General features: G+C 46.4%; 1 long non-coding RNA gene across 3 annotated transcripts; it reads right to left on the bottom strand.

The window, feature by feature from the left end:
- Window positions 1–11,073: 11,073 nt before the first annotated feature.
- On the bottom strand, window positions 11,074–21,836 carry LOC144987479 (uncharacterized). 3 transcript variants are annotated; one of them, XR_013651372.1, is made up of 4 exons: window positions 17,795–21,836; window positions 14,640–17,680; window positions 14,506–14,557; window positions 11,074–11,383 (listed from the first exon to the last, which is right to left on the bottom strand). It is a non-coding gene; the product is annotated as an uncharacterized LOC144987479 (long non-coding RNA). The 3 variants fall into 3 exon arrangements; XR_013651371.1 differs by having other exon boundaries at window positions 14,640–17,985; window positions 18,603–21,836; XR_013651370.1 differs by having other exon boundaries at window positions 14,640–15,580; window positions 17,460–21,817.
- Window positions 21,837–27,499: the final 5,663 nt, after the last annotated feature.

Raw genomic sequence — 27,499 nt, 5'->3', positions numbered from 1 at the left:
CTGAAGGCCTTTTGTGTTGGACAGGTTTTACTATCACAAAAAGAGGTTATAGAACTTCAGAAAACCAAAGTGTAAATTTGTATTATTTTTTTTTTATTTGTTACATTTAGTGAGTGTGGGGAGGGAGAGGGGAAGAATGTGAGGGGGGGGTTGGAAGAGAATAAAAGGAAGAGAGGTGACAAAGTGGGGATACAAGCGCTGATTTGAATAAGTTATTATTTTAAGCTGTAACAATTATACCAGATCTGCTGGAAAGACAAATATTACATCAAAGGAGAAATTCTGACACGAAGATGAGCGGAAGACATCTGTCCATCAATACACTGTGGGTTAAGAGAAGGGATGAAGCAGACAGGGAGCAGTGTGTCAGTGTGCACGTGCACGTGGGGGTGGAGATACATGCATGCTGCCAAAGTGAATCGTGTTTTCATAAGGGGAACCAGATCCTCCCAGCCGGACCAGCCAGACCAGGAGAGGGGGGAAGAGACCCCCAGGCCAGGAGCAACCCCGGCGACAGGACCCCTGCAGCCCGGGAGAATGGGACCGCCCATCCACCCAGCCAGGCGCAGAAGGGGGCCACAGGACAGGCGTGCTTAGCCGTACCAGGCGGCAGCCATGGGGGCCAGACACCTAGAAGCGGGCCAAGGACGAAGCCAGGGCCCAGAGGTTCCATGAGCCGCCTTCCACCCGGCCAGCGCCCCGTTTCCACAAGCCAGCCCCGGCACCTGACCCAAGCAACCCAGAGATCAAAGCACAACCACAGCCCCCCCCCCCCACACACACACACACACACACACACACTACTCTACCCTCTACAACCCTCCTCACCCGCCATGTTATCAGAGGATACATGCTCTTCAAGAAGCAATGAAACAAGTTGCGGAGTGCCCCAACGGTGGATTTTAGGCCCAATACCTTTTAACTTGCAAACGTTGCCTGGATTGGTGTCACCGGGGCCCCACTCTGGAGCCAGGCCTGGGGTTGGGGCTTGCAGGCGAGCGCCTGATGACCGGGGCTCTTCCCACAGAGCGACATGAGACCACTCTCCCATTGGCCCACCACCCATAGAAGACCTCAAAAGGGGCCAGTGTATTGTGGTTTAGGTGGCAGTCGAAGGCGGGTGCCTCGTGGCCCAAACCCAGGTCATGGAACTTGGCTTTTGGGACATGGAACGTCACCTCTCTGGGAGGGAAGGAACCTGAGCTTATAAGGTGTAGAGATACCGTCTAGATATAGTCTGACTAACCTCCACATATAGCCTGGGCTCTGAAACTCAGTCCTTAGAGAGGGGTTGGACTCTCTACCACTCTGGAGTTGCTCAAGGTGAGAGGCGGCGGGCTGGTGTGGGCTTACTCGTGAGCCCCCATCTCCGCCGCCAATGATCTGGAGGTTAGTTGGATTCGCTGGCGGTGAAGGAGGCCGGAATTAGAAAGACTTGGAAGACCCAAACACACTGTGAGAGACTGCTGCGAAAATCTGGCTGAGCCCTCCTTTAGGGAAGTCTTTAACTCCCACATCCAGGAGAACCTCAAAAAGGTACAGAGGGAGGTTGGGGACATTAAGTCCAAGTGGACCATGTTTTCCTTTTCCATTGTCTCTGCTGCTTCTCGGTGCTGTAGTCACAGGGCCTATGGTGTCTGTCGCGGTGGTAACCCCCAAACCTGGTGGTGGACACCGGAAGTAAGGGATGCCGTCAAGCTGAAAAAAGAGTCCTGAGGCAGCAGACAGGTATCGGCAGTCTAACCGAGCTGCGGTCTGGGCTGTTGCGTAGGCAAAAACTTAGAGGACCTGGGAAAGAACTGGGAGGAGTTTGGTGAGGCCATGGAGAAGGACTATCATTTTGAAGAGATTCTGGCAAACCGTCCAGCGCCCCTTCAGGAGGGGAAAGCAGTTCTCTACAGAGACAGTTACAATGCAGGTAGGGAGCTGTTGACTTCAACCGGGGACATTGTCGGGCGGTGGAAGGAATACTTCGAGGATCTCCTCAATACTACTGACACACCTTCTTTTGAAGAAGCAGATAATGTAAACAGGTATCTGGTCACCTAGGTCTTCAATTCTAAAATACAGGCTTGAGAGAAGGATGTTTAAGATTTGCAAGGCGCCAGGAGTGGATGAAGTCCACCCTGAGTATGTAGATTTAAAAACTGACTTAAAAAGTTGATTTTCTCAAAAGAAAAAGAGAGCTGACCATGGCCCCTTGGAAAAACCAGGACTATGAAGACCTTTTAAAAGACTCTTGATGATATACAAGCTGCGTTGTATCCCTTTATGTAACAAGTGACCGCTAAGCTAACTCCTCTCCTGGATCTAATGATGGACTTCCGAAGATTCCGAGCTCAAAACGAGCAACGAGAAAACCGGGTCGACATTCTGGAAAAAAGACTGGACGATGTGGAACAACAAGCAAGGATGAATAATGTCATTCTCACTGGAGTACCGATCAAATCTCGGGCAGAGCTAAATGCAGCTGGAGTTAGCAATGCTAATAGCGCTAACAGTTCTGAAACAGAGAGCGGTGGAGAGACTCTCAAACACCAAGTGGAATCATTTCTCACGTCTAAAGGGATTTCCCTGGTCCCAACACCATCGAGACCTGCCACTCGCTCCCCAGAAGAAAGGAAACGGATAAAACAGCGATCCTCATCAGGTTTGTGAATCAAAAACACAAGCTAGCTCTGATGAACCAAAGGAAGAACCTGAAGGGATCTGCTGCTTATCTGAACGACCATCTGACCAGAAGGAATGCTGAAATCGCCAAACATGCCAGGCTTCTCAGGAAGCGTAAGCAGATTGAGAACACTTGGGTTAAAGGCTGCAGTATTTACGTCAAACCACTCGGTCCACCGGACCGGTTCAAGGTTCTGGTTAATAACACCATGAAGGACTTTGAAAAGTGTTTGATCACAGACGTCTGAACCAACATGCAGTAATAAATCAAAGAGCCAAATAATTTTAAGAAATATGATGCCTGGATTCATCGCTTTTTCCAAAAGTCTGAAGGACCCTGATTCTCAGCAAAGCTCTGACCTGCAGAAAATTTGACCTCAACTTTCAGCGCTGCTGATATCAGCTGAAGAAAGATATGCACCTTAATCTAATGTCTGCAGACATAACATCGAGGAGAACTATAAAATCTGTTTAACCCCAGAAGAACGGCTGTTAATCAGCAGAAGAAGAAATACCAACCTTGGTCATTCGACAGATTATGGACCCTTTTTTTATTTTCCCTAACAGCATTACTTTATTACAAAAATAAATAAAAAATACAAAAACAAAACAAATAATAAAACAAATGATTAATCAATTATCGAAAATGGTTAAATTGATTGACTTTTAGTGATATTACTTCACTTGCTCAAAAAAATTGATAGGTTTATTCATGAATTTTCCAAATGTGACATAATTTTGCACATATTTTTTACTTTTGATACGTGATCAAATTTTGCTAAGAAAATTTCTAAAACAGTGTTATGTCTATTTTACTGATATGGCATTGGTTTTTTAATCACATCAATCTCTTTTATAAGATAATGTGCATATATTTTGAAAAACTGATCTGCATTTGCCATTTTGATTTCTAAAAGTTATTTTTTACATAATAGTTAAGTAATTCATCTTTGTCATGTGCTTTATTGACACTTAATAATTCTTAATTCTGTCTGATAAATTTAGGAACCGGACATTGATAAATCATGTAATAAAATGGTTATAGAATAACAGGGTAGGATTATATAAATTTGCTTCCTTCCACTCCACTCCCTTTTAAGGAATATTTATTAATATGTCTAATTATCCTAAGTCTGATTCTTTGTTGTATGAATGTATAACTGATGATTATATTGTTTTTGTGTATTCTTATTTGATTGCTTGAAATAAACCATTTCAAATCAAAATTCAAATCACATCAGTATCTCAGGTCTACCAATGGTTACCACTGGACCGGCAGACAGGGGTGGTGGTTCCCCTCTTTAAGAAGGGGGGCCGGAAGGTGTGTTCCAACAACAGGGGAATTACACTCCTCATCCTCCCTGGGAAAGTCTATGATAGGGCACTGGAGAGTAGAGTCCGTCCGATAGTCGAACCTCAGATTCAGGAACAACAGTGCAGTTTCCATCCTGGTCGTGGAACAGTGGACCAGCTATACACCCTCTTTAGGGTGCTAGAGGGTTTGTGGGAAGTTAGGGGAGCCTTACTGAGGGCCGTATGACCAGAGTAAGAGCTTAGTTCGCATAGCCGGCAGTAAGTCAGAGTTGTTTCCGGTGCATGTTGGACTCCGGCAGGGCTGCCCTTTGTCACCGGTTCTGTTCATAATTTTTATGGTCAGAATTTCTCGACGCAGCCAGGGGCCGGAAGGGGTCTAGTTTGGGGACCACAGGATTTCCTCGGTGCTTTTTGCGGATGATTTTGTCCTGTTGGCTTCATCAGGCCAGGACCTCCAGCGTGCATTGGGTTAGTTTTCAACGAGTGTGAAGCAGCTGGGAAGAGGGTCAGCACCGCTAAATCTGAGGCCATGGTTCTCGACCGGAGAAAGGTAGTTTGCCATCTCTGTGGGTGGAGTGTCCCTGCCCCAGGTGGAGGAGTTTAAATATCTTGGGGTCTTGTTCAAGAGTGAGGGAGGACCGGAGCGTCTGTTGTTATGGGGACACTGTATCGGTCCATTGTGGTGAAGAGAGAACTCAGCCAAAAGGCAAAGCTCTCAATTTACTGGTTGATCTTCACCTATGATCATAAGCTCTGGGTCATGACCGATAGAACGAAGTACAGAATACAAGCGGCTGAAATGAGCTTCCTCCATAGGGTGGCTGGGTGCTCCCTTAGAGATAGGGGGAGGAGCTCGGTCACCTGTTGAGAACTCGGAGTAGAACCGCCTCTCCTCCACATCGAAAGGAGCCAGTTGAGGTGGCTCGGGCATCTAGTCCGGATGCCTCCTGGATGCCTCCCTGAGGAGCTGGAGGAGGTGGCCAGGGTGAGGAAAGTCTAGGCATCTCTGCTTAGACTGCTCCCCCCCACCACCCGGTCCCGGATAAGTGTAGGACGATGGATGGATGGATAGATGTCTCATGATGACCTTGAACCTATGAAGACTCTTCTAAATTGTATTTTAGACAAAAAGTCGTGGATGGTAGAAAACTTCCTACAGCTCAACCAGGACAAAACTGAAGTTTTAGTCATTGGTCCTGAAAACAAGAGAGCGCTGATTTTACCACATCTTCAGCATTTTAAACCATCTCAATGTGTGAGAAACCTGGGCGTACTTCTTTACTCTGAGCCTAATACGGGCAATTGTCCGGTGCGCAAATTTAACGTGGGGGCGGCGGTGACAGCGGCTCAGTGCTTGGAAAATAATCTGGTCCACTATTCGGTTCCTATTGTCAGTTCTGTCTGTCCGCGGCTGCGCGAGCGAGAACGAAAGGGGAGGGGTGGTGTGGGCTCTGTCTGCCAGGGGAATGGGGGCACGCGGAGCACTGCTACCGCTGCCTGTTGCCCAACACCAGGATCACCGCTGCCTTATGAGTCCTCAGCTCATGCTAATAATGTCCTTCTTTATGAACTATTGTAGACATTTTGATGACGTATCTTTATTTTCCATCCATGTTTTCTTTGTCTGCCTGTGGTTTAGTTGGTGTCAGACAAACATAAAGACAGCAGGTAATGCAGGAAAACAGCTGCACTTTATGAGATCAGAAATAAACAATCCATCATTTAGAAAGAAAAATCAGCACGTTTTTACCTATTTCTTCAGACTAAAAACGTTAAATATATTGGTGCTGCTGTGTTAATTACTTTGGAAAAAATTCGGGGGGGGAATGACACTGGGATGGTGTATTTATCCCAAAAATAAGAAAAAGAGAGAAAAAAGATATTCCGCTGGCTTGTTTGTTGTTTTAGTTTCCCAGGATTAAATCATCTTATTTTCCACCAGGTCTCGAGCAGGTCCGCGTCACAGCGTCATGCTAACCCGGAAGATGGAGATGGAGTCTTTGTATTGAATGATATTGTTACAATGCATGTCTTTATGAATAGTGAGCCCAGTTTTCTTTTATTTTTTTTTATTTTTTTTTTCTTTCTTTCTCATTTTTTAACTTGTTCTGTCCAACAGCTGAGCAAACAGATTAGAGCTGAAGGCTTTTTGTGTTGGACAGGTTTTACTATCACAAAAAGAGGTTATATAGCTTCAAGAAACTAGAGTGTAGATTTGTATAAACCCCTTTTTGTCGTATTATTTTTTATTTATTTGTTACATTTAGTGTGTGTGGGGAGGGAGAGGGGAAGAATGTGAGGGGAGGGTGGAAGAGAGTAAAAGGAAGAAAGGTGAAAAGGTGGGGGATACAAGCACTGATTTGACTAAGTTATTAATTTAAGCTGTAACAATTATACCAGATCTGCTGGAAAGACGAATGTTACATCAAAGGTGAAAATCTGACACTAAGATGAGCGGAAAAAAAACTGGCCATCAATACACTGTAGGTAAGGAGGAGGGATGAGCCCAGTTTTCTTGTAGAGTCGTTCTAGTTGGCGACCTTTAGCTTTGAGTTGTCTGAGGATTGGAGTGAACCAGGGTGCAGAGACGTTGAATGAGATAGACCTTGTTTTGAGTGGGGCGAGAATGTCTAGAAAATTATGGAGGTTAGAATTGTAGTGGGAGATAAGTTCCTCAGGAGGGGAAGCACTATCAGGACTGGGCAGGCTATGGATGAGTGAGGATAAATTGTCCAGGTTGATATCCGTAATTTTACGGAAGCTTAAGGTGCGTGGAAGACTGGATTTAGAAACAGAGAGGTTGACATGAAAAGATAACAGCATATGATCAGAATGCGGGTCTGGTTCACAGTTCACAGGTGAAACACCCGAGCAGCAAACAAGGTCCAATACATGACCCTTAATATGGGTGGGAAAGTTGACATGTTGATTGAGACCGAATCTGTCCAGACAGGAAACAAAGTATTTGGTGGGGAGGTGGTGTCATTGTCCATGTGAATATTAAAATCCCCTAAAATTATTATTCTGGATGAAAGAGTGAAAAGGTGAGTTAAAAGAGCAGAAAAGTCAGTAATAAAATTTTTGACTGATTTTGGGGTTCTGTAAAATGCAGCAACATTAGTTGGAACAGGGCCAGAGAGTTGACATACATTTGCCTCAAAAGTCTCATAGGCAGGGACAGTCACTGGCGTTATCCTCCAACTCACGCGATAGATCATCGCGAGCCCCCCCCTCCGCGGCCGGAGCCACGTGGTTGCGCGATGTAAACAAACCCCGGAGGGGTAGCATCATTCAGTGAGGTGAAGTCATTTGGCTGCTGCCATGTTTCTGTTAGGCACATAAAATCCAACTTGTGGTCGTGTAGGAGATCTTGGATGAAATGAACTTTGCTCGTGAGAGAGCAGATGTTCAGAAGGCCAAAGTTGGTGGAGAGTTTGGCATCCGCATCGTTAGCTGACCGAGGTAGACGGGCCAGGAAGTTTTGATTAGCGCGACGATCAGGGTTTCTCGGCGGACGGTGACTGGCGGACAAAAATGACTTGATGATTTTGGAGTTGGAGTTTGAGTTCTCATTACGGATGAACCGACGCGAGTCGCGGTGAATGTATCTCCGACGGGGCTGGTATAGGATGTCCGGGTGCTGGAGCAGCGCTGGTGGTGGAGGTGAATCGAGTGGAGAAGAGCGAAGCTTGGCAAAGTCAGCAACAGAGTACTGGGGCAGGGCTGTCAGTGGATGCTTGAGAAATGACAGGATGATCCAGGCGACTAGAATCCAAACACAGTTGATCCACATTGTAGCAGCCTTGGGAGTAAGCACCAGGTAAGCTAGCTCACACACACTGCGTGTATGGTGATCAGTCAGAGCTCAAACGTTAACGTACACTGATCCAGATGAAAAACTGCAGATAATTGCGAGGAGGTGATAAGGGAGGAAAAAGTACATAAACAGCAAAAGACAGTCCACATGTGCTAGTAGAGCCTTAAAGTGGCATAGAGTCCAGGGAGCAGCGGCAGCCAAAAAGCGCCAGCTGGATGACTCTGGATGACTCTGGATGACCTCAAACGTAAAGACACTTCTGAGAGCCGCCTTCAAGTCAGGTGTCAAAGCTCAGTACAGCACATCCAGGTCTAAACTCAGGAAGTGGGGGAGGCTGTGAAGGAATACAGGAAGAAGTGTTTGCACCTTGAGAACAAAAACTAAATGGTTGTACAGCAGAGAATCCAGCAGCTGACAGGCTATAAAGGCAGCCTCTGTTTGGAGAAAGTAGTGGATAACTGACTGCAAGTGTGGACACAAACTGGTAGAAAGGAAGTGATTTATTATGACTTTGCTAAAGAGAGGAGACACAGCTGGCAGAGGGACTTGCAGCAGGTCAAACAGACAGGTAGGGAGACTGGATGGAAGGCAGGCAGACAGACAGGCAGGCAGAACTTTGTGGATAGAATGGCAAGTTCAGTTCAGTTCAGTTCAGTTCAGTTTAGTTCAGTTCAGTTTAGTTCAGTTTAGTTCAGTTCAGTTTAGTTCAGTTTAGTTTAGTTCAGTTTAGTAGCTGAACAACTGTTACCACAGGATGAACAATAATCTGGCGCTGACTGGAGGTCCTCCTCAGGAATAAATAGAGTCTGTGATGGCCATCAGGTGTGGTGGTGCCGATTGTGGAGATGAGCAGCAGGTGTTGCTCCCCAGGAGGAGGCAGCTTCACAACAACAGCTTCACAGCAGCCACCACCATTGATGCCTCGCTGGCGGATGATGTCAACCACTTCCTCACCTGCTTTGACACCTTAAGGATAACCACACCTTGGGCTCTCCAGCTCCAACCTGTCACTGTTTAACCCTTGTGCTACTTTGGGAGTTGGGTCATCTAGACCCACTAGACAGAGCTCTGAACCTTTTTTCTTCAATGATTTTTGATCTTCACTGGTGTCCATGGATTACATGAAATCTTTCCACCTTTATCATGGTAGGGAGAACACGTCAATGGAAGGGGGGGGGGGTCATCTGGAACCCATAAGATAGCACTAGGGTTAAGAACACAAAGTGAGGAAATATATGAAGACAGAGAACCCTCCGGAAGGCAGCTGGACCAAACTGTGTACTGGGAAAGACCCAGAGAACCTCAGAGAACCTCTGGGCCCTTACAGATCAGCTGAGAACGGACAAGTTTATTCAGCTCCTCGTTTGCACTGGCTGCTGTTCCATCCACCTTAAAACAGCCATCAGCATCCTGCTGGAAGAGGCAGATCTGCTGACAAAATGGTGCGGAGATAATAACCTCCTGCTAAATGTCAGCAAGACAAAGGAGATTGTTGTCAACTTCCAGAGGGGCCACACTCCACACATGCCACTGATCATTGATGGTACTGCTGTGGAGAGAGAGAGCAGCACAAAAATCCTGGGGGTTCACATCAGTGAGGACCTCTCCTGGACCGCCAACACCACAGCATTGGCAAAGAAAGGTCAGCAACGTTTCTACTTCCTGCAGAAACTAAAAAGATCAGGTGCTTCACGAGCCATCATGACCACATTCTACAGAGGAACCATTGAGAGCATCCTCTCCAGCTGCATCACAACACATTCTTCAGCACCATCCCTCCTTCCCAAGAACTTCCACCCATATCAGTTTTCCTACAGGTCAATGGGGGATGCCACCCAGGGGCAGAGCTGCAGGGGAATTGGAGGGGGGCAGGTGCAAGAAGCTTTGCCCCACACTAGCACCTCAATTTTTGAGTCAATCTTACAATCATTTTTGTCAAGGGTTAAGAAATTGTCTACCAGCTTCTTTAAGGATTGCAAAAATAATAAAAGCAACAATTTTAAGTGAAACAAAAACACAGCTAATAATACATCAGTTAGAAATACATATTTTTTATTATTTGTAACGGTCCTCCACACTGGGGTTTGCCACCATTCCAAAATCTTCTGCCCCCTCCTGCCCCTCCATTTAAAATGGACCTTACCTGGGCTGCCAATACATCAGAGCTGGTCAGGAAGGCACAGCAGCGGCTTCACCTCCATGAGGTGTAACAGTGAAACCACCTGGAGGAGAAGCTGCAGGTGTTCTTCAACTGAACCATCATAGAACCAGAACTGATGGACTGACTGAAGGTCTGGTTTGCTGCTAGCTCAGAGGCAGAGAAGAAGAAGGCCTGAAGAGGATGACCAGGATTTGCCCTTTGCCCCCCCTGGAGAACCTGATTGAGGGTTGTGGGTTTGTGTGTGTGTGTGTGTGTGTGTGTGTGTGTGTGCGTGTGTGTGTGTGTGTGTGTTTCTGTGTGTGTGTGAGTCTGTGTGTGTTTGTGTTTCTCTGTGTCTGTGTGTTTGTGTTTTTGTGAGTCTGTGTGTGTGTGTTGTGTGTGTCTGTGTGTGTGTGTCTGTGTGTATTTCTCTGTGTGTGTGTGTGTTTCTGTGTGTGTGTGTGTTTCTGTGTGTGTTTCTGTGTGTGTTTGTGTTTCTCTGTGTCTGTGTGTTTGTGTGAGTCTGTGTGTGTGTGTGTTTTGTGTGTGTGTGTGTGTGTGTTTGTGTGAGTCTGTGTGTGTTTTTTGTGTTTGTGTGTCTGTGTGTATTTCTCTGTGTGTGTTTGTGTGTGTGTGTTTCCATCTGATCCTCAAGTAGATGTAGATTGAAGTGTTTCAGGTTAAAAACTGGATCTCAGGATCAGGTTTGTCGTCTCAAACATAGCTTCAAAAATGCATCAAGAAGTTCCAAATCAGTCTGCCCAGTTGTGATCCAGTTGTGATCCAGTTTTGATCCAGTTTTGATCCAGTTCTTCCAGACCAGTTTCATCTGAAGACCAGCTCTGATGTGACTGTGAGTCCTGAACGTCTAAACTGTAGATCTGGGATGGTCAGCCTGATAATCCTGATCTGGATTAGGCGGTCTAATCCTAGCTAATCTGCAGACAAGAATAGAAACGGAGTAGTTCTTCTGGTGACACACAAAGCTTCAGGAGCCACACTGGGTTCTGAGTTTGCAGGAAAAAACAAACTTTTTTAAACTTAACTTAAACTTTAAACATCCTGAAGTTTGTTTTATCCAGCGACCTCCCATTGCTACGGAGTTCCTGACAAAATCACCTCAAAGAAAACACCGCAGGAAGAAGGGAGATTTATTTCTGGTCATACCGTATCACATGATTGATAATCCACAGACACATGCATACATGTACAAACATAAATGGACAAAGAAAAGCATACAAATACACACAATGCATGTTGTTAAAGATTGTCATAAACAAAGTTTGAAGTTAAATAGTTAGGTTGGTGTTTTGGATTATTGCTTTCAGGATGTGGTTCTCCCTCTGCAACTGTTGGTTTCTGTAGGTTAGCTCTGTGATTTGATCCCTCAGAAGCTCCGCCTCCTTCCGCACCACCATCATCAGGTGACTTTTCATCAAATCCTGGACAGAGAAAGAGGATGGCGTCATCATAAGTGATGCTGTCAGGAGGAAGACATGGCTTAGCTTTGCTTATTAGCCTCAAGTGATAAAAACTAGACTGGACTACTGCACTGACCTACCTGTCAAGTTTAAAATGCCTGTGAAGGTTTACCTCAAGTTTCCTAATAAAAGGAGCATCTAAAGGGTCCAGGGGACCAACAGCACTACAGCAACCTGTCAGCAGGTCAGGCTTTCCAAAAACAAACACATCTGTCTGTCTAACAGTCTTATTTATTCCAATAGAAACCTAAAACTTGAAATGGAATGATTCAAGTCTGGCAGGATTTGTCAGTATTTTTTTAGAAATGGTTAGAGTGGCGATGAAGACGATGAGGCGATGAAGACCTGCTTGATTCATCTCCAGAAAGAGACCGTTGGAATATTCAAACCTGGAGCCGATGAAGGCAAAATAAACCTCTTTCACCAACAGGTAAAACTTAAAAATTAAAGTTAAGATTGATTTAAAAAACAACTTTCAAAATAAATGGAACTCAATGGGACAGTATAGTACTGTGGTACAGAATAGTATACATTACACTATAGTACTTTAAGTCACTAACACTCGTCCCATACCCAAACATACTAATACTGATAGCAGCAGAGCAGCTATGGAAGGCAAAGGTCACGGGGTCACAGTGAGGAATGATGGGTTTAAGGAAACCTTGACACATCAGGTACATTATACTTCTGCACACGCAAGACCTAAACAGGCTTAATAATGAATATTTTTATTGCCCTTGTTGGTGAGTGTTGCCTTCACTGACTAGAATTATTTTGTGGTGACATAATGCATCAATAGCATAAATAACAAGAAGTATAAACTTCAATATACTGAAAGTACAAGATACCCTATGAACGTGGCTTTATTATACATATAGACAGTTATTAATGAGGAGCCTGAAGCTTAAGAAGGAGACACAGTTCATGTCCAAACAGTGAAAACCTCCTCACACATAAAACTGTCAGGACTCTGTCAATGGAGCAGCAGCATGATCAGAAGACAGATGGACGCAAAGACACACACCAGAGTGAAGCAAAACGGACCATAAACCAAATAAAACAGATGGAACCAAGAGCCAAAGAAAAAACTATTAACCACAAAAAGTAAAAAACAAGAAAACTACAATGATTCCACAGACCCAGGGAAAACAGCAACAATGATAAGACACATTTATTTTATGTCATTTAGTCAGCATTTTAACCACAGCACACGCCCATTTATGGTCATAGTCAACACACGAAGAAACACAAACCTGACAGGAAACTCAGACAAGAATCAACCAAAAATAAAACAAGGAAAAGGAAAGAAATGTCTTTCAGGAAATGCACTAAAAGTTTGTGTAAAGGCTTTTAAAACAGGAGGGACAGTTAACGTTAAATAAAGTTCTATATATCTATTTAACACAACAAAGACGTCAGACGAAGACAACAGGAACGCTTGAGATGAAAAAAAGGACAGCAACAACAGATTACTGCAACGACACAGAAGAAAGTGAGTTATGGCCTTGCAGCTTCATCTGGGAGGCCATAAACTTCCTAAGAAGCATAATATTAAAAGAAGGAAACTGTTGGATGAAGACTACTGACCAGCAATCAAAACATGAGAATCTTCATCTTTCTGTTTGTCAATGTGACGGTGTGGCACCGTCAGATGCCGAGGGGGGGCCACACCGTGTTTATTGGTTGTGTAATAATGTGTTTTGTTATTTATTGTTATTTATGATTTCCACCTGTGGTGCCGCCTGGCTGGGAATTGAGAGCAACGCCCCGTGGGTGTGGCATCCCACTTAAAGGTGAGCACTGCAGGTGGCGAAAAGAGAGGAGTGACAGAGTGTGCTGCGTGCTGCATGGCCCTGCGTGTAGCAACTGTTTATGAAATAAACACAGAACCTCCTCACCTTGGCTCCTCTGCATCCTTTCTCGGCGGGACCCCGCCACATTTGGTGTCAGAAGTGGGGTCGCAGAGGGGCCACAAAAAGGTGAGGACGCAGCGGCATGGTGGGGATGACCATTCCCCAGCAGCTCTAACTCTTCTCCAAGCAGTCCATCCTCTAAGGAAGAGGGGGTGGATCCGGGTGGTCTTGGCGGTGCTTCAGGCCTGGCCAGGGGCCCGGAAAGAACTACGGCGTCCAACTCGGCGTTCATGGTGAGCGGCGGACCTCGCGGGCAGCAGGGGCGGACCGCCGGAGCATGTAGACGGCCGGAGGCGGGAAGGGCACACCGCCCGGTTCCACTGTCGCGGATGCAGGCGTTGGAGGCCTGCGCGGAGCTGGACAAGGGGCGGACCGACGTCTACCGGGCCGTCAGTGGAGTGCTCCGGGAGAGGCGTTACAACTCGCCTGTAACCTGCTGTCGGCGGCTCCGATCGGCTAGGGTGCCATCTGGAAGGAGACCAGCGGGGGCGTGTGGCCGATGGAAGGGCCTTTGCCGGGGCTGGGAACGACCGGAGCGGGCACCGAGGAGCGGATCGGAGGGATCGCCATCATGGAGCGGCCGCAGCCCGTGCATCCATCCGACGCGAGGACGTGGGTGGATGTTTACGCGCCGGAGGACAGTCCCGCTGTTGCCTGCAGACCAACCGGACAGGGCCTTTACATTAGGCGAGGGGCGCCTGCGGAACGGGTTGGTGGTTCGGCGTGGGCTTGCGCGGCGGCGGAGGGCTGGACTGGATCGCCGCACACCGTCGATCCCTCAGAGGAGGGGGATGGTGTGACGGTGTGGCACCGTCAGATGCCGAGGGGGGGCCACACCGTGTTTATTGGTTGTGTAATAATGTGTTTTGTTATTTATTGTTATTTATGATTTCCACCTGTGGTGCCGCCTGGCTGGGAATTGAGAGCAACGCCCCGTGGGTGTGGCATCCCACTTAAAGGTGAGCACTGCAGGTGGCGAAAAGAGAGGAGTGACAGAGTGTGCTGCGTGCTGCATGGCCCTGCGTGTAGCAACTGTTTATGAAATAAACACAGAACCTCCTCACCTTGGCTCCTCTGCATCCTTTCTCGGCGGGACCCCGCCACAGTCAAACTGAAGTGAAAGACTTTCAAGAAACATCTACAGTAGAAGTCAGCAGAGGAAGGACTCACCACGGCCTGCTTTATTTTGTCGTCCATAGGTACCAGTCTGTCCCTGAAGACACTGCACAGTTATCAATAACAGCTGATCAATAACTCCATCAGTGCACTGCTGGATTCGGATCAGGTGAACTGTAACTAGTTACCTGCAGCAGAATGAGGAGAGTGACCTCAGCCCAATGGGAGGGGCTTCATCAGGAACTGACAGGTCACAGCTGTGATTGGCATCAGGAGGGGGAGAGAGTCGGATGGTACGACCAAAAGGATGTGGTTGGCTGAACGGAGGCTCTGAGTTTTCCCCGGTTTCAGGTCATAGATCGTTTTCAGGGCACTTGGCCAAGAATCTCTGACATCTGACCCATGACCTTTACCCTTTAGAGAGCCGTGCATCAACAGATCCGTAGATGGTTGCCAGGCAATAAGCTTTTGTGTCCTCAGTGTCAGGGGTGGGGTTGAGGGAGGACGTCGCCACAAACAAGATTGTGGGGTGGAGTCAGAGACTGAGGAAGAGGATGGCTGTTGTCCTGAGATCTGCTTCTTTTGTCTGACAAGCATCGTCCACCTTAGCTGTCAATCAAACATGACTATCATTGTCCAATCAGAGCCAAAGATCCTGAAGATCACGTTGACACATCACAGCAGAAGACAACACATTTATCTTCTGTTAGTCACCGGGTCTAATGTCCTCTGATCTCCAGCGTCTCAAATCTGGTTCATGTTTGAAGCCGTCGTCTTCGGAGGTCCAGATGTTGACATGAAGCTGTGACCAAGTCCTCGAGACAGAAGGGCTTCCTGTCGTTGCAGCGTCGCTCATTCTATCTGCAGCCCATTAATCAGAAGATCCTATGGGAGAGCAGCATGGTCCTCAGCTTCAGCCCACGCTCAGAGAAACAGTCTTTTGTCCTCGGAGTCTCTGATGGTCACACTGGATGCTTTGTTCTCCTCACTGTAGACTTATTATGGCCCGCAGCAGCAGTCACTGACTGCAAGGACCATATTGTTTTCGCAGTTGGAACGACTTCGCCGCCTTTCAGCGAGAATGTGTCCCCCGCCGCATGCTCGAAAAGTCACCAAAATGTGCACACACCTGGGATAAATTGCAAATGAATTTTCCAGAAAGTCAACGTCACCCCCCCGAAGACGATGACATCACGGTCAGCGATCCCGTCAAAAAAATGAATAGGCCGAAAATCGCGTATGGGGCCAAACAAAATGTACTTCAAAATGCAGTTGCGATACCAAAGCACATGTGTCGGGGATATCCCAAAGAGTTTTGAAATCTTTATGGGACGGCCACACGACCTACAGCTTGGCGGCCATTTTGTGAGAATTGGCGATTTTTGTGTTTTCCCACGATATGGGACGACAACACTTTTGTTTGAGAGATTTTCACGCAATTGCACACACTTGCTGCCAGCTCCAGTCTACAAACACCACAGAAGTGTCGTTGACCTTTGACCTTGGGAAAAGGCCGCCATCTGTAATTTTCTCAAAAAAGCACCTTTAGCACCAGACACAAACGAAAACTCAAACGAAAACGCTGGAAGTTTCATCAATCGTCTCGTAACTTTTCGGGCATCAACGGTCAGCTACTCTGGAGAAAATGTTGGAATTAGAAGTTGTAGATTTTGAACGGCGTGCGCATGGCGAGCTAACAACCGTTGTCCTCTTAGCTAGCTCGCACATTTTTTATCGGAATGTCGTGAAGAGGAAATATGCAATTCCCTGGCCCACACTGAACAAAACGATGTTACGCACGCCAAGATCGATAAAGGAATGTGGGCGTGGTAAGCAAAAAACCGTTGCAAAAAAATGCGCTGACTCGGCAAAAACGACAAAATTCAGAACTTTTTTTTTAGAATTTACTATCGAAACCATTATACCCTTGTCCGCGAAACCTTTTGGGCATCAATGGCAAGCTACTGTGGAAAAGATCCTGGAATTAGAAGTTGTAGATTTTGAACAGTGCGCACGTGGCAAGCTAGCAAAGTGGCGCACTCTTATAACTCTTATGATTTTGAATGGAATACTGTGAAATTGTAATGCATGCATTGATGCCTTAAACTGAATACATTGAAAAACCAAATATAGACAAATAAGGAATGTGGGCGTGGTTACCATAAAACCAATGTTGCTAAGGGCAAAAAAAAGTTTACTTTTTCCGTATCCTCTGAAACTGACGTAGATTGGTTGCTATGGAGATGAAAACAACAGAAAAGCTGCCATTTTGAAAAAAAGTGGGTTTTTTACTAACTCATGACATATAGCTCTCACCAATAAAGCAATGTGTGTTTCTGAGTCAGTTGATGATGCTTATCGCTAAGCTAGCACTTTTAGCCACATTAGCATAGCTAGCATAGTTATCATAATTAGCATTTTAGGTAATGTGTTTTTCTGAGAGAGTTGATGATGCTAATCGCAATGCTAGCACTTTTAGCCACATTAGCATAACTAGCATAGTTAGCATAATTAGCATTTTGAGCGATGTGTTTTTCTGAGAGAGTTGATGATGTTGATCGCAATGCTTGCACTTTTATCCACATTAGCATAGTTAGCATAGTTAGCATTATCAGCAAATGCAGCTTTGACTAGCCTTGATCAAAGGTGGGCGGTGAGGGCTGTGAGGGCAGTGAGGATGGTGAGGGCGGCAGGGTGCGTAGAGTTGGGCGTGGAAGGCGGGTTGCGTCTGCGGGCCGTACAACGCAGCTTACGGGTTTCATTTTTTTTGCAGTCACAATTATTCTGTTTTAGCCTTTAACTTCACACCTGCACTGACCTGCAGCAGGAACACCTGGACTCAATACTCAATACTTAACAAAGTACTCCATTCAAAGTATAAAGGGGTCCTCTCAGAAATACGAGGTCATTTTGTTATAATTTCACAAAAAGATTAGTTTTTCTTTCTTTCTTCATGACATGAATAGACTTGAGGTAAAATACAAAGAAAAGTTTTTCCCTTTTCTCACCACACTCCAAGAAGGTCCTGGTTCAAATCCCTGCTGGGTTCCTTCTGTGTAGAGTTGGCATGTTCTCCTGGCTCCTCCCAAAGTCCAGATGCATCATCCATGGGTTAGTTGGTGTCTCTAAACTCATAGGTGTGAATCTGTGTTCTTTGGCAGACTACCAACTGGCCCAAAGTGAACCTTGGGTATGCCTAACAGTGGGATAGGCTCCAGCAACCAGCGACCTTGAAAGGGATTCAACAGTCCAATTAATGCGTTGTCCCTCTATCCCACTTCCGTCCAGTAGAGCGGGAGTGATTCCAGTTGGCTTGTCTGTGTTCCTGTTCCTGACCGTGTACCTCGTCTCTGCTCCTGCTCCTACACCTGGCTGTGGATCCTGTCTCTGGCTCGTCTCGCACCCCTGACTGTCCCCCCAACTCCATGTTGATAAAGCTCATCTGCTGGACTATTTAACCATGTAGTTGTAGGGTTAAGGTTAACTCTGGAGGCTGCTTGTGCTGCTTCTTCACAGGAACACATTCTAGGAGATCTGAAAAAAGTAAAGCTTCATTTAAATTGACATTATCCAAACACAATTTCAAATGCAAAGACTTTGACTTGAAAAATTTGGAAATAATAATCTGGCAAATTTTGTTGCTAATCATCTTAAAATTGATTAAGAAAAATCAACAATCACATCTATTATGGAGCAAACAGGAAATGTCACCCGTGACCCGGTCAAAATTAATAATGCATTTAAAAACTTTTATCAAAATTTATACACATCATAAATCAATCCATCAGAGCAAAGCATCAACTCCTTTCTTGATAAAATAAACCTACTTAGATTAAATGAAGACCAGATGACAAACTTAAACTCTCCGCTCTCATTGTCTGAACTCCATGAAGCTCTGTTACTTATGCCTAATGGTAAAGCACCAGGGCCTGACGGCTTTCCTCTGGCCGTGACATTTGATGAACTGTTTATATTTGGGGAGTTCAGATGAGAGGTTGGCTTTATTAAAGTCTCCCAGGATGATGACTAAGGCGTTTGGGGTAAAGGGGTTTGTCCGTTCTACGCTCAGAATCTCCTCAGCCAGCGCTCGCTGGGCACGTCGCCCTGCGGTGGGATGTAAACGGCGACGAGGAAGAATGAGGAGAACTCACGGGGGGAGTAGAATGGCTTGCAGTTGATGATGAAGGTCTCTAGGTCCGGAGAACAGAGTTGAGAAACTTCTGAAACATCGCTGCACCAGCCACTGTTGATGTAGAAACATATTCTACCTCCTTTCGTTTTGCCGGAAAGCTCCGCGCATCTGTTCGTTGGGGAAGTTGGAATCCCCAAAGCTGTAATGCAGCGTCTGGTATGAGGTCGCACAGGAAGTGGAAAAGTCTCTGTTTTTGTTGAGCAGCACGCTCAGTTCGTCCGTTTTATTGCAAAGTGAGCACACGTTGGAGAGGAATATCCCGGGCATCGCAGTGCGAAATCCATGTCGGCACAGACGCACCAGCGCACCTGAGCGCGCGCCTCTCCTGCGGCACTTCACCTTATTACGTGCCTGCTGGGTCAAAATAGCCAGTAAATCCACGGTAGAAGAGAGAAATGTTGGGAAGAGGTCCACCGGGGTTGTAGCTCTGATGTTCATGAGCTCGTCCCTGGAGAAAGAGCCTCCAGAACTGTGGCAGGAGACCGAATTAAAACATAAAGCAAAACAAAGTAGAGCGCACCAAAACACTGAGGCAGCCGTCCGTGGCGCCATCTTGATGCAGACTTGCATCAGTCAGAACTAATAAACAGACTTCCAACAGGTTTTTCTTGGAAGAGGAACCAGACAGGGTTGCCCACTCTCTCCCTCTCTTTTTGCTATATTTATTGAGCCTCTAGCTGCAGCAATAAGAGAGCATGATAGCATTAAAGGAATAAAAACCAAACACATCCATCATAAAATTAGTCTCTATGCAGATGACATATTACTGTTTATAAATAATTCACATTCTGTAAATGAAACAGCAACAATCATTAATGAATTCTCCTCCATATCAGACTACTCCATTAATTGGAATAAATGTGTTTTATTACCACTGAACAGTAATGCGGAGCAAAGATTCTCGATACCAGTCAAATCAGGCAATATCAAATATCTAGGTATTTATTTTTCCCCCAAATTATCAGAACTGGTGCAGCTAAACTACACCCCATTATTGAAAAGCATACAGGACGATCTAACCCGCTGGACCAACCTGCCTCTGTCCCTTATGGGCAAGGTAGCCACGGTTAAAATGAAAATCTTACCTAAAGTTAATTATCTATTCTCTTTTTTTTTTTAACTTGTTCTGTCCAACAGCTGAGCAAACAGATTAGAGCTGAAAGCCTTAAGTGTTGGACAGGTTTTACTATCACACAAAGAGGTTATTGAACTTTAGAAGCCAGAGTGTAGATTTGTATTAACCCCTTTTTGTTGTATTTTTTTAATTTTTTTATTTATTTGTTATATTTAGTGTCTGTGGGGAGGGAGAGGGAAAGAATGTGTGTGTGTGGGGGGGGGGGGGGGGGGGGTGGAAGAGAGTAAAAGGAAGAAAGGTGAAAAGGTGGGGGATACAAGCACTGATTTGAATAAGTTATTATTTTAAGCTGTAACAATTATACCAGATCTGCTGGAAAGACAACTGTTACATCAAAGGAGAAAATCTGACACGAAGATGAGCGGAAGACATCTGTCCATCAATACACTGTGGGTAAGGAGGAGGGATGAAGCAGACAGGGAGCAGTGTGGCAGTGTGCACGTGCACGTGGGGGTGGTGATACATGCATGCTGCCGACGTGAACCATGTGTTCATAAAGGGAGCCAGATCCTACCCAGCCAGACCAGCCAGACCAGGAGAGGGGAGGAGAGCCCCCCAGGCCAGGAGCCCCCCCAGCATCCAGGCCCAGGCAGCCGGGGAGGGGGGGAGGAGGGGACCGCCCACCCAACCAGCTAGGCACAGAGAAAGCCCCCCTACAGGGCGCCCCCCAACGCCCAGAGGCATAGGCGAACCCAGTGTCCGGCCCCCAGGCCACAAGACAGGAGCGCTTAGCCGTACCAGGCGGCAGCCATGGGGGCCACCGGGCGCCGGACACCGAGACAAAGGCCAAGGACGAAGCCAGGGCCCCCGGAACCCATGAGCCGGCCACCACCCGACCGGCGCCCCGTCTCCGCAAGCCAGCCCAGGCACGCAACCTGAGCAACCCAGGGATCGCCACGCACCCACAGCCACCCCCCATAACCCTACAACCCTACACATTACAACCCCCCCCCGCCGCCATAATATCTGAGCCCCCTTCCCCAACCCTCTCAGTGCCCTCCCCTCTCTGTGATGGGGAGGGAAAGCCCCAGAGGGTCCCAGCGAGCCAGCCCCCAGGTCCCTCTGTGAGTGATGTGTATTTGCTGTGTGTGTGCTGCTAGAATGCAGTGTGTGTGTCTACAGAGGAAGTTATGATATCTATGAAATTCTCAATGATCCCGTCAGCGTGAAGGAGCGCCTCTGCACGCCGCATTTGGAGCTGCTGGCGGTGGGAGTCCGGCCTTATTATCTGCCGAGGGAGTTCACATCGGTTATGGTGGTGAATGTTTATGTTCCTCCATCCGCCGATGCTGAGGCCGCCGCTGACGTCATCACTACCACCGTTTCCCGCCTGCAGACACAGCAGCCTAACTCTTTCTGCATCATCACTGGGGACTTCAACCACATCAACATGGACAGAACGCTTGGGGACTTCACTCAGTATGTGAACTGTCCCACCCGGGAAAATAAAACTCTGGATCTGCTGTATGCAAATGCAAAGAATGCATACAGAGCCCCCCCCCCCCCCCCCCCCCCTCGGCAGGTCTGACCATAACCTGGTTCACCTTATCCTGAACTATGTCCCCATTGCCCTGCGGGAACGTGTTCACAAAAAGGCTGTGAGGAGGTGGACCCCAGGAACGGAGCAGGCCCTGCAGGACTGTCTTGGGTCCACGGACTGGGACGCTTTATGCACGCCTCATGGGGAGGACATTGACGGCATTACGGACTGCATTACAGAATACATTAAGTTCTGTGATGAGTCCGTTGTGCCTACTCAAACCGTTCGATGCTACCCCAACAACAAACCCTGGATCAGCTGTGACCTGAAGAACCTCCTGAACAGGAAGAAGAGAGCCTTCAGGTCTGGAGACCGGGAGGAGCTGAAGAGGGTGCAGCACCAACTTAGGGATCAGCTGAGGAACGGGAGAGATTCCTACAGGAGGAAGCTGGAATCCAAAGTCCAGCAGGACAACATGAGGGCGGTGTGGTCTGGAATGAAGAAGATGACAGGATGTGGGGGGAGAAGCAGACCCATCACAGGCAGCAAAGAGAGAGCTGACCAGTTTAACACCTTTTTCAACAGGTTTAGCTCTCTGAATGCCTCAGCCTCCCCCCCCCCCCACCTCCACCACGCCAACCCCCCCACTCCTGCTGCCTCTTGACTATCTGACCTCCCCCCTCATGAACCCCCCCACACCTCCTCACCTTCCTCCCCCCTCTAATACACCACACCTACAGGGCCCAGAGTCCATCACCCCTCCCCCCAGTCCAACCACCACCCCCTCCCTCCCTGTTTGACTGTAACAGCCTGCCAGGTGAAGAGGCAGCTGGAGAAACTTAACCAGCACAAAGCAGCCGGCCCGGATGGCGTCAGCCCTCGTACCTTGAGGACCTGTGCCCACCAGCTGTCTGCGGTTCTCCAGCATCTCTTCAACCTGAGCCTCAGACTGGAAGACCTCCTGCCTGGTCCCCGTTCCTAAGAAGACCTCTCCATCTCACCCCGGCGATTTCCTTCCAGTTGCCCTCACTTCTCATGTGATGAAGGTGTTGGAGAGGCTGGTGTTGGCTCAGGTGAGACCGGTGGTGAGCTCTTCTCTGGACCCCCTACAGTTTGCCTACCGGCCGCGTCTGGGGGTGGATGATGCTGTCATCCATCTGCTGCAGCGAACTCACTCACACCTGGATGGTGGTGGAGGCATGGTGAGAATCACCTTCTTTGACTTCTCCAGTGCCTTTAACACCATCCAGCCTTCTTTACTGGGTGATAAGCTGCGGCTGATGGGTGCTGGTGCGTCCACAGTCTCCTGGATCACTGACTACATGACAGACAGGCCACAGTTTGTCCAACTGGGCGGCGTCCTGTCTGACGTGGTGCTGAGTGGTGTGGGGGCCCCACAGGGCACTGTGCTCTCTCCATTTCTGTTCACCTTATACACCTCAGATTTTCAGCACAACTCAGAGTCATGTCACCAACAGAAACTCTCTGATGACTCTGTGGCTGTGGGGTGTATAAGCGGTGGACGGGAGGAAGAATACAGGAGGCTGGTGGACGGATTTGTGGAGTGGGCTGGAGAGAATCACCTGCTGCTCAATGTGGACAAGACCAGGGAGATGGTGATGGACTTCAGAAGGAAAGGGACAGTCCTGCAGCCTCGCTGCATCCTGGACAGGGATGTGGAGGTGGTGGAGGAGTATAAATACCTGGAGGGACTATGGACAGAGACTGAGCTGGAGGATCAGCAGTACTACTGTGTACAGAAAGCAGACTGTACTTCCTCGGGACGCTGAGGTCTTTCAATGTGTGCAGCAAGATCCTGGGGATCTTCTACCAGTCTGTGGGGGCCAGCACCTTGTTCTCCTCTGTGGTCTGCTGGGGGGGCAGCATTGCAGTCAGTGACGCCAACAGACTGAACAGCTGATCAGGAAGGCGGGTTCTGTCATTGGCTGCAAACATTTGAAGCAGTGATGGAGAGGAGGTCACTGAAGAAGATCTTATCCATCATGGACAACCAAAACATCCTCTCCACCCGGTTCTGGACAAACAGCGGAGCTCCTTCTCTATAGACTCAGACAGCTCCGCTCCAAACCTGCCCATTAACAGAAATCCTTCATACCCAATACAATAAACCTGTACAAAAACTCACAATGCAAAAGATAACCTTTGCACATTTTTTTCTTTTTTGCACATTTCTTTTGCACATCTTTTTACCTGCACTGTTCTGTAAATAGCTTTTTAAATTATACCACTTTGTTGTTTGCATTTATGCTACATGTTCTTTGATCATGTTTCTTATATTATTCTTAGTCTTTTTTTCACTCTGCTGTGAGTTGCCATGGTAACAGACAACTTTCCCACGTGTGGGATCAATAAAGTAATTCTGATTCTGAAACAGTTAAAAAACAGTATTGTTTTCAAAGTATTAATATAAACCCCACTTTAACAGCCTGGTGGGAATTTCTCAAAATATCAAAATCATCAATTCAACCGTGCAAAATGACACCCATCTGGAACATCCCGGACATCCTCATAAAAAAAAAAAAAAAAAAAGATACACTTCCCATCTTGGCCAGCAGGGGGCGTAACACTACTAGAGCACTTAATTATTGATGGAAGATTCATAGCTCCCCTGGAACGTCAAGACAAAAATGGAATAAATAACTTCCTGGAATGTCAGCAACTTAAATCTAGTATTACTAAAAGGTTTAAATACAAAGACATTGATTTAAAGCTACCAGAAGCAGTTACCTCTTTGATTAATTTTTCAATGAATAAAACTCTCTCCAAAACAGTCCCCTCCCAACGTCACCATCATCTCAATCCAAATGATCTCTTTGAATCCTGTCAATCTGGTTTTCGTTCCCTTCATAGCACTGAAACTGTCCTAATAAAAATCACTAATGACCTTCTCCTAGCAGCTGATTCTGGACTCATCTCCATCCTCATCCTCCTTGACTTGAGCAGCATTTGACTTTTAAATCTCAACCCTCTCTCATTTTCTCTGGTGTTCCTCAAGGTTCTGTTCTCTGTCCCCTCCTTTTCATAACCTACCTACTACCCCTTGGGAATATATTCTGTAAATTCAACATTCATTTTCATTGTTTTGTGGATGACATTAAGCTCTATCTGTCCAGTAAACACAATTCTTCTCTTCCACCTGCTTCCCTTTCCTCCTGTCTGTCTGAAATAAAAACCTGGTTCACCTCATTAACAGTGATAAAACTGAATTACTCCTTGTTGGTTCCAAATCCACCCTTTCCAAAGTTTCCATTGATTCTTCTCCAGTTTTCCCCTCCCCTCAGGTAAAGAGTCTGGGTGTCATCAGTACATTATCCTTTCAGTCTCACATCAATAACATAACTCGGTCTGCATATGTTCATCTACGCAATATTAATCGGGTTAGGGTTAACCCTTGTGCTATCTTAGATGACCCCCCCCCCCCTTCCATGGACGTGTTCTCCCTACCATCACAAAGGTGGATAAAGGTGGAAAGATTTCATGTAATCCATGGACACCAGTGAAGATCACAAATCATTGAAGAAAAAAGGTTCAGAGCACTGTCTAGTGGGTCTAGATGACCCAACTCCCAACGTTAAAGTGTCTAGGATAGCACAAGGGTAAACCCTAACCCTAACCGCTCCTCCCTCACCGTCCACTCCACTTCTGTTTTAGTTCATAGTCTGGTCACATCTTGCATTGACTACTGCAATGCTCTTCTCTCTGGTCTTCCCAAGAAAACTTCTGAATAAACTTCAGTTGGTCCAGCATTCAATTCAATTCAATTCAATTTTATTTGTATAGCCCAAAATCACAACAACAGTTGTCTCGATGGGCTTCAAAGTAAAACATGAACTCAAAAGGATCACGAATAAAAAGAGTTCAATAGGAAAATACTAAAATGAACTAACAAACTGACTAAGCTATACTGGCATCCCTGCCCTTAGACCCCCCTTCGCGGTAAGGAAAAACTCCCAAAAAAAACGGATTCCGGAAAAAACGAAGAAACCTCAGGGGTGCCCACATGAAGGAGGGATCCTCCCCCAGGACGGACAGGCGATTTACCAGAACTCTTAGAGAAGAATTAACTTATCTAAATCTACAACTACATATATAAAAGTCCAGCAGACGAGCTTCATCCAGCCGTGGTTGTGGGGACAGTCAAAGGCGCGAGTCGAGCCGGAGACAGGAACCACAGCCAGGTGTAGGAGCAGGAGCAGAGACGAGGTACTCGGTCAGGAACTGGAGCACGGATGAGCCAACTGGAGTCTGGAGGCACTCCCACTCCCCAGGAGGGGAGAGGAAAAGAGGGACAATACATGAATCGCACTGCACCAAACAGAGGCATGGAGAACTAAATGATGAATAATGATCAAGAATAGAGGAGAGAGGAAGGGTAGAAGTAAAAAAGGAAAGAGGACAGAACCCCAGAGCACCATAGTTACCCCAGCTTCAACTTCTAGCAGTCTTTTAAAAGAAATAGTTATTATTAAGTTTAATTTAAACAAACTAACATTAAGTTAAATAATCTCTGAATACTAACTAGTCTGACAATAATCCTGTCCACAGAGGAATGTTTTCAGTCTAGCTTTGAATGTAGAAACTGAGTCGGCCTCTCTTACATGAGCTGGGAGTTTATTCCATAAAACAGGGGCTTGGTGGCTAAACGCTCTACCTCCAACCGTACTTTTACCAATTCTAGGAACCACAAGCAGTCCTGCATTTAGTGAGGGAAGTGTTCTCATTGGATGGTAAGGGACTATGAGGTCTTTAATATAGGACGGGGCCATTCCATGTAAGGCCTTATAGGTTAACAGGAGGATCTTGAACTTGATTCTAGAATCAACTGGGAGCCAATGGAGCGAAACTAACACCGGAGTGATGTGATCTCTTCTGCTAGTTCCAGCTAACAATCTAGCTGCTGCGTTCTGAACAAGCTGGAGACTTCTTAAGGAACTCTTAGGACACGCTGCTAACAAGGAGTTACAGTAATCCAGCCTCCACGTAACAAATGCATGGATGAGTTTTTCAGCATCACTCTTAGAAAGTAGATTTCTGATCTTAGCAATATTCCACAGGTGAAAAAAGGCAGTTCTACACGCCTGAGATATGTGAGCCTTAAATGATAAATGCAGCAGCTCATTCAGCTGCTGCATCATCACCAGAACTCCTTCCTTCCATCACATCACTCCCGTTCTCCAGCAGCTTTCAGGATTCAATTCAAACTCCTTCTCTACACGTTCAGAGCCCTCCATAACCTGCTCCTTCTTGCCTTTCTAATCTGCTCCAATAAACACTCCCTCTTGCTCTCCATGGTCTTCTTCCTCCCTCCAGCTTTCCGTCCCTCTGGCCCGTTTGGTCACCATGGGTAGTCTTGCCTTCAGCTGTTCCCCAATTCTAGAACTCTCTCCCCCCTGACCTCTGACCTCCGTAACATTGACCCCTTTACAATTTTCAAATCCAGACTCAAAACCTACATGTTTAAATTTGCTTTTCCTGATCACAATTTTTTATCATCTGCAATCTGATTTTATTAATGATTTTAACTTATTTATTGTTTTTAACATGTTATTTTATTGTGTTTTACTTTTGAATATTTCCAGCGTCCTTGGGTGTTTTGAAAGGCACTTTTAAACAACATGCATTATAATTATTATTACTAAAGCAAAAGCGGTTCTGAATAGTAGTGGGGTTTTGAACCGCAGCAGGTCAGTTTGCTTTTATACGTCTTGGCAAAAACATTCAAAAATTAAGTCCCGTCAGTCAACTTACAGTAGCTTAGTGATAAACAGGAGTTGTTAAAGAGAAAACCTTTCTCATGATGACCCGCAGAGACCTTCTGGTGATAAATAATCAACCCAATCCTCCAGAGTGAAGGATCTTTACTCAAGTTTTAAACTCGAGTCCCATTAACCTTTGCTCCATGCTCAATTTTCCTCTGGTTGAAATGGTGCTTCACTAAAGGACCACTGATTGGCCAGAATGTAACACCATCAATCCATCTGTTGTTTTTAGTCTGAGACAGGGACTGTCCATCAGGATCTTTGTCCTCTCATTCTCTACCACCGTCTGTAGATCTACACCTTTGTTTACTTGTTTTAATATGAACTTCAGACAAAGAGGCATGATGGGAATCAGGTAGATATGGAGAGAAAAACAGGAAGCAAAAATGGACAAAGTAGACAGTTCCTCCAGGAAGAGATCTTCAGTAGAACTCAATGAAAACAGAGAAACAGGAAAAAAG

The sequence above is a fragment of the Oryzias latipes genome, chromosome 18 (assembly GCF_053564925.1).
Source record: "Oryzias latipes strain Hd-rR chromosome 18, Olatipes_Hd-rR_3.1".
Classification (NCBI taxonomy): Eukaryota; Metazoa; Chordata; class Actinopteri; order Beloniformes; family Adrianichthyidae; genus Oryzias; species Oryzias latipes.
This window is presented reverse-complemented; position numbering and strand designations above follow the sequence as displayed.